Raw genomic sequence first — 7,938 nt, 5'->3', positions numbered from 1 at the left:
TTATAATATTTTTAAAAATTTTTATCGATTGTTTTTTAACAATCTCGAAAGCGTGAAATTATAAAATGTAAATGTGCGTTTGCACTCTTGATTTCGGAAATTAGCGAATAAATTTCGATTTCTCGGATCTTATTTCGAATTGAATTCCATCAGGAACAAACGACACAGGAGAGTGGTACATATACATATGTACGAACGTCCACTGGCAACCAAACTTGAATGAAACTTTCTGGGAGATTGCTCCCGAGAGACTCATGACAGGGGAGTTAATACACTTTAAGAATATCATAAACGAAAATCATGAAAGAGCCAATCTCGAGAGGTGCCATTTAATTCGTGGAAAATTCTCACACATTTTCGCGAATCGGTTCTTTCCGCGACGTAACAGGGTAAAGAAAATACATGCGCGTAATATATAAAGGATTTGGCCTCAACGTATTTTAAATCTTCGCTTATTCCTCTGAAAACTTGAAACGGGCGGATGGAAGAAGGATTGGATTAAAATAAAGTTTCGACACTTTAACGATTTGCACATTTAGATTTCAACACAAAAAACGCTGTAAATTCTTCTGCCCCACAAATCGATTATTATCTCACAAACCAGGAATTATTTTCATTCCGTTATTTTCTTTTGTAAATGTATAACTACCGCTATCGATTTGTTTTAGTTCGGATTATTCACGTTGACGCCCAAGTCGACGTCGCAAAATAAACCTCGAGCCGAACGAAGCGCGACATACATACGCGCGATCGAGCGACGGAGCACACGACGGAGAGGATTCGATCGCGGAGGAGTTGTTCGACGAAAGGAGGCATTCTGCCGGAAAAAGAGCCCGACGTGCGAAGAGGACGACCCGCGTCGAACTTTTCACAAACTCAAAACTTTCGGATCTTCTCCCGACGAGCCTGCTCCCCCCCAGATTCTGATCCTGCTCGCTCATCCCGCTCACGTACGCGAGGGTGGTTGTTTTGGCGATGAGGGTAGCCGGGATTCGCTCTCGCGGCGGCTGCGGTGCTTTCGGCAAAATACGAGATCCGAATTATTGGGACGATTCTCCAAAATCATCGCGATTTCCAAGTGCGACACGTATGAAAGAGACAGATCGATATATCGTCGACGTGGGTCGACCCACGAGCGTCCTTTCCTTTTCGTTTGTGTCAAAGAGACAAAAAAAAACAAAAAAAAAACAAAAACACAGAACACGCTCGTTAAGAAGACGGTATTGAACGTAAAACACGTTCTGTTTTATGTGACAGCACATATAGACACACTTCCGCCACGGAAGTAGTCAAAGAAGAATTTACATTTAAATATTAATTATTAATAAATAATTTGTCGAATTTAAGAGTTGTTGATAAGATGTCAATTTTCACAATTCTTACTTAATTAAAATTCTCGTTTAATATAAATATCTTTGTTTTTTTATTAAAATAATTTGTTTCGTACATAGTTTTCCATTGTGTTTTTTTTTCTTTTGTTATTTTGTAAAAAACTAGAATAGGGGAACGGGGAGTCCTTCCCCTGTCGAATGCTTGTCGTCAAGTGATCATCCTCGTTATTTGGCGGGATCCTGTGTGTATATCGAGCGGACAACAGAAGTGGCTTGTATCCGCCGTCGCTAGGTACAAAGAGCACGCGAGGGATTCGCGGGACACCCCACAAAATTCCAACTGCAATAAATTATATTCGAGGCACGTGCCAGTCGTAGTGGGAGAGGGGTGAGCGTCGTGTGTGCTGTACCAAATGGCACTTTCATTGCACTTGCTCCACGGTCTTTGCATCTTGCCGAGTTTCGTCACCCCCAATTTATGGCACTTCTTCGTCTTATTTTTTTTTTGTTCAAGGGCACCGCTCCGTTTGAGGGGGAATATGTATTACGTTCATTACGCCACATTTATTTATCCGAATCTTTCCGAACTACCATATTGAACGAGCAAAACCGTAGAATTGACGCTCGAAAAAAAATAAAATAAAATAAAATAAAAAATGTAACAAAAATCTAATGTTTGTTTTTTTTTTATTTTATTTTGATATTTGTACATTAGAATTGTTTCTTTTTTTGCTTTTTTTTTTTGTTGGATTAACTTTTCTCAACGTCATGATGAAGAGATACTTCATCTTTGGTAAGTATCTGCCCCGACCTGTGTCATTATTCTCCCTGAAATGATTTCATTTGCCCTGGTGAGTACGCGTGAACGACGTGCGTGGGAAAAAAACGGGGGGATGAACCATTACGTCACGCAAGATACGTCAGACATTTTTCATGCTTTAACGATAACGTACACGTGGATATGTGTGAATAAAACCAACACGTTTCTCTCGATGTCTCTCTCTCCCTCTCTCTCTCTTTCTCTCTCGATCAATATTTTAAATCGTATATCACGTTTAACGACAGATTTATGGATTTGCAATTTCCGAACTTACAGAACCCGTCTATAATAACCCGTGATAATTATTATTGTTGCTCGCAAGATTTAAACCGCTTCCGTTAACTTATTGTCGGGTGGAAGTAATGCGCGAAGTTGTGCGAGAGAGCATCGTCGTTATTCCCAGACATCGCGCCGAGACGTTAGTTTCGTGTCTCATCGTGCGGTTGACGTTTAATTCAAAATCTTGTGTTCTCCTCCCTTTCCCCCGTACCAAGACCCAGAGCTTATTCGCGCCTTTAGCCGCAACGCCCGCGCACTCACATAAATCTCGCAAAACTTGCCCCGGTGGCTACGCGAGTTAACCACCCACCAATTAGCATCCAGAATTCGAAGGGTGAAAGTTTTCGATTTCCCTATTGTCACAACACAGTAACGATTTTGCAAAGCGAACCTCCTCCTCCTCTCCAGGTCCTAATTTTAATAACAGATTGACTCGATGTAACATTTAAGCAAATTGAAGGAAAACTTCGAGGAAGGATTTTTATTTCACGACGAGTTTTTTGCGATATTCGCAATTTAATTTATTTTCCTGAAACTCTCAAGATGTCGCGCGAATATTGTCGTTGATTAAAGTGTTACTTTCCAATAGATTTTGCAATCGGAATCGTCAAATAAAACTCGAAGGTGTTAGAAATCGAAACGTCCGGCAGCTCTCTCGTAACAAATGTTCAGGGATTGAGTAGCAAATGGTCGGCTGCAAAACAGTGAGAGCTCCCCGCGGACTCGTCCTCGACAACGAGGACGTCTCTGAAAACATTAATCACAAGTCGCTCGATGTTTGCGTTGTCTATTTCAAGCTTGTCTCTGCGCTCTTTGTCATCGACAGATCGTCGACAAACATTTTCGTTCGAGTTCAGAGCAGCAGATTCTGATTCAAATCGGAGATAGGTAGTAGAATCGGAATCGATTACACGCAAACACACAACCGAAACGTTGAAACTAAACTATAGTCAAAAGCCCGATGTGGCAATAAGCATGTAAATATTGCAAATACAATTTGCAGTTATTTTTCTGTGCTTATAATGTTTCATCAGAAACTTATGATATTTCGTTTATACAATATTTTGTTTAATTCTTCGCAAACAGACATGGGTCTCCATGACCCGCTCAAGACATCGGTGTCTTTAGTAAGACTTAAAGTTTTTTTAAATGCTTATATCTTCGAAACTGCTACGAGATTTTCATTTTTTTTTTTGTTTTTTTTATCGACGCAGAATCGTTCACTTTTTACTCAAAAAAAAAAATAATAATAAAATTAAAAAAATATTGATTTTTCGTAGATATTCGATTTTAAAGTCGCGTGAATCTCACAAACCCAGGCGGTCCAACTAGTAAGACCTGGTTTATGCGGGCCTAAGATTTTAATATTTCTGTTTATTAACAGAAGCATAACAGAATATAACAGAAGCATTGAAATCCTATAGTTGAACTGTACCCCAATTCCGGCATAAATTAACAGTTATTACCCGCATAAACAAGGCCAAAACAAGGCCGTATTTGCCCGCATAAACCAGGTCTAAATCATTTTTGAGATCTTTTCACAAAAGGTTAACCCTCTACGGGCCGAATTTTTTTCTTAAATATACCTTGCAAGGTATTTATTTTGACATTTCAGGTTGATGGTGCTGCCAACCGTCATCAATATTGTTATTGGTTATTTCGGAGGCATTATATAATTAAGACGTATACATCATCTTGTGAAAAAAACTAAAACTATTTGGTAAAATGTGGATATATTAGCTTGTGACTTGAAAGTTACATGGGCCCATAGAGGATTAAGAAAAAAACATGTTTTAAAACATAGATTTTGTTTTCCTATTGCATGTTCCTGAGGACAACGTCAAGGTCAGCGTAAACAAATGATTAAGTTGAAAAACGGCTTGACAATTCAAAATAATCAAAAATAAAAATATATTATAGCACACACACGCACGCGGCACACACAACTTTTGCTACAAAGTAGACAACGAAGCGTTACATATAAATATTAAAAATAATTAGGACAGACCCAATAGCCAGTAATCCACAGGTAATGATGGTTTTTTTAAAAAAATTTTTATAACTCACTGAGTGTGGTGAAGAAACGATCAGTCTTTTTATTTTTGATTATTTTGAATTGTCAACCCGTTTTTCAACTTAATTATTTGTTTACGCTGACCTTAAAAGTGCGTTTAGCGACCACCACTTAGAACATATATACTGGAAGGGATATAGCCCAACCAGCCGTGGCTAGTCGCGTATCTTCGCAATGAGAGGCACGAGGCCCGAGAAAGGGAGACGCACGAAGTCCAAATATGGGCATAGATGGTCGAGCGTCCATTATGCGCAGGCGCATCTACCAAGTGAGTGCGAGCGAGACAAAGCATTGGAAAGTGAGAGAAAGAACGCGAGAAAGAGAAATGCGCAAGCGTGCTTGAATGTTCACCGCATGCGCACAAAGCAGCTGGAGAGAGAGGCTACTATGGCTGCGTTCGGAAACATCACTCGTGTATATTTTATCTTTATTGCTCATTATATATAAAACAAAGATAGAATGACGCTCGTGTGTACGCGAGTGTTGTTTCCGAACGTGACGTATATTGTCTGCACCGTAACAGTGAGCTTCAGGTCGGCACCGTACTAGCAATATAGGAGTATTACATATATGCGTCCTATCGCGTTTTCGGTTCGCTCCCGCGCTCTACTCTTATATCTCTATAACCTATGTCACACTACGGATTAGGATTGAGATTGGATTGCAATTTGGCCAATCAGAGAGAAGATCACTAAACTTAGGATTAATTTTCTTTTTTCTAATTGGTCAAATCTCAATTTAATCTCAATCCCAATCCGTAGTGTGACATAGGCTTATGGCCTAAGTCGGTTATTCTCTCACGCAAGCGCATTGACAGATTTTATGCAGACAAGAAGATAGATAGATGTTGAAAACACTTTTGTCACGCACGTCAGATAGGCTATGCCCCTTCCAGTATGTATGTTCTAAGGGCCATTCTACAATGAGTTGAAAGTGTCCCGTCGCCAGTTGCAACTACTAAGGAAAAAGTATTATTAGGGTCATTCTACAATGAGTCGAAAATGTCCCGTTGCCAATTGCGAAAGGTAGCAATTACGAAAAGAAAAGTATTATTTCTGGTTGCGCTTTGTGTCGTTGCGCTTGCTAAAAGAGAGTTGGTCAATTTTTAACTTTTGTCAACAGCAACTGGCAACCGCAGCATGTAAACTAATACTTTTTTCCTAGTAGTTGCAACTGGCTACGGGACATTTTCAACTCATTGTAGAATGGCCCTAAAGCCTATGTCACACTACGGGCGATGTCCCATTGAGCGGAAATCTATAGCGGAACGGAATGTGCGGAACCAGTTCGACCAATCGTAACCACAGAAAAAGCGAAGGAAAGAAAACGGAATGGCTATGATTGGTCGAGTTGATTCCGCACATTCCGTTCCGCTATATATTTCCGCTCAATGGGACATCGCCCTACGGATTTGGATTGAAATTGGATTGCAATTTGGCCAATCAGAGCGAAGATCAGTAAACTTAGGATTGGTTTTCTTTCTTCTGATTGGTCAAATTTCAATCCAATCTCAATCCCAATTCGTAGTGTGACATAGGCTTAAGGACCACCGTCACCTGTGGACTGTGTCGGCTTTTGGGTCCGTTCTAATTATTTCAAATTGTTAAGCCGGTTTTCAACTTAATCATATAAAGGATAAAGAAACTAGTAACCTTTATTGATTCTTCTCAGGGTTACAATCTTTCTTTACATTTCTCTTCCACATCTCCAACAATCAATTCAAGCTGATTGGATGCCCGGATTCAGTTCGCTTTTTGGTCGATAAACTCGACTTGAAAGAGGCCCGGAAAAATCCGAAGGTGCGGATTCGAACTTGGGACCTCCTAATCGCAGCCTTCGCACTCAGGCCGCGAGATTGTCGGGCCGATCAACACTTAATCATATAAATATTAATTATTAATAAATAATAAGTCGGATTTATAGTTAATTATTAATAAATAATAAGTCGGATTTAAGTCCCGGTAAAAAATTTTTCATACTTATACACTTTCATACTTATATATACTTATACACAAATTAAAATAATTATATCTAATTATGCAAATTTATATGCCGAATATGTCCATACAATTTTATACATGGAAATTTTTTTACCGGAGTTGCTGATAAAATTTCAATTTTTACAATTTTACACTTAAAATTCTCATAAATATAAATATCACTCACCTAGTTTACACCGATAACCTAACCAGAGTTATACATTGAAAAACAAAATTTTGATTCGCGTATCAAAAAGATGTACAGTGTAAACTAGGCCATTGTAACAGGATATTCGGGCCACTTAATTTCTACCCTTCACAACACATCAATCATTTGATAAAATACGGTAAACAATAATTGGGTGCGTTAATTGTCGACGCTCAAAGCGTTTATCTTTACTGCTCATTATTCTCATTAAATGTAGAACAAAGATAAATCGAAACGCTTCGAAATGTGTGTCAAAAGCTAAAAACGCGCAGATTAGATTCCAGAGCCTTCCAACTCGCGCACGGCGTGCGGTTTGCGCCATAAGATTTCTATGCGGTCACGTGATCAGTTGGAAGGCTCTGGATTAGATAACAGATATAGGTATGTGAATGTTAAGTAGTATAATAAAACAATGTAGATAACAATGGTAAGAACAGATACATTCCTAAAAAGGATGTAACGCGATGATGACGGTTACTCAAAAATATTTCGCGTAGACACAGAATAAACAACAAACATTGCTTTCTCTTTTTTTGCCGTTTCATCTTCAGTTTTTCTTAACAAAATATGATAAAATGAAGTAAGCGCGGTAAAAAATTTTCCATGTATATAGAATTGTATGGACATATTCGGCACACACACACACATAAATTTGTATAATTAGATATAATAATTTTAATTTGTGTATAAGTATATATAATTATATGTATCAAAAAATTTTTTAAAATATAGTAAAAATATAGTTTTATATATATTTTTTTTGTATCTAACATGATACTAATAGAGTCAATTTGTAATTTGATATGAGATATCTCTGAAGCCATTCTCTTAAAAAAAGAAATTCTCCGTGTGTAAAATTGTATGGACATATTCGGCATATAAATTTGCATAATTAGCAGTGTTTTCCGTTATCTAGATAAAATATTATCTAGATGTCCATCTAGATGTGATAAATGTTTTATTTTATCTTTATCTAAATAATTAAAATATATAAAATATATAAAATAATTAAAATATATGACATCTCTCTTCTCTCTCTCTTTATCTGTATCTCAGATAAGAAAAGTAGTATCTTTTGTAAATTATCTAAGATAATGAGTAAGCACTCTGAATGTGACTTTTCAGAGTACAAGATAACAAATAATTGTACCTCGAAGAAATCGTTTATCCGATAGCACATTTGAAAAACTATTGTTTTTAAAAACTAAAACCTTATAATATATTTACATATTAACTTTATATATAGA

Source organism: Pseudomyrmex gracilis, unplaced genomic scaffold, assembly GCF_002006095.1.
Source record: "Pseudomyrmex gracilis isolate BER0280 unplaced genomic scaffold, ASM200609v1 scaffold_135, whole genome shotgun sequence".
Classification (NCBI taxonomy): domain Eukaryota; kingdom Metazoa; phylum Arthropoda; class Insecta; order Hymenoptera; family Formicidae; genus Pseudomyrmex; species Pseudomyrmex gracilis.
The sequence above is the reverse complement of the archived record's forward strand: the minus strand, read 5'-3'. Positions refer to the sequence as shown.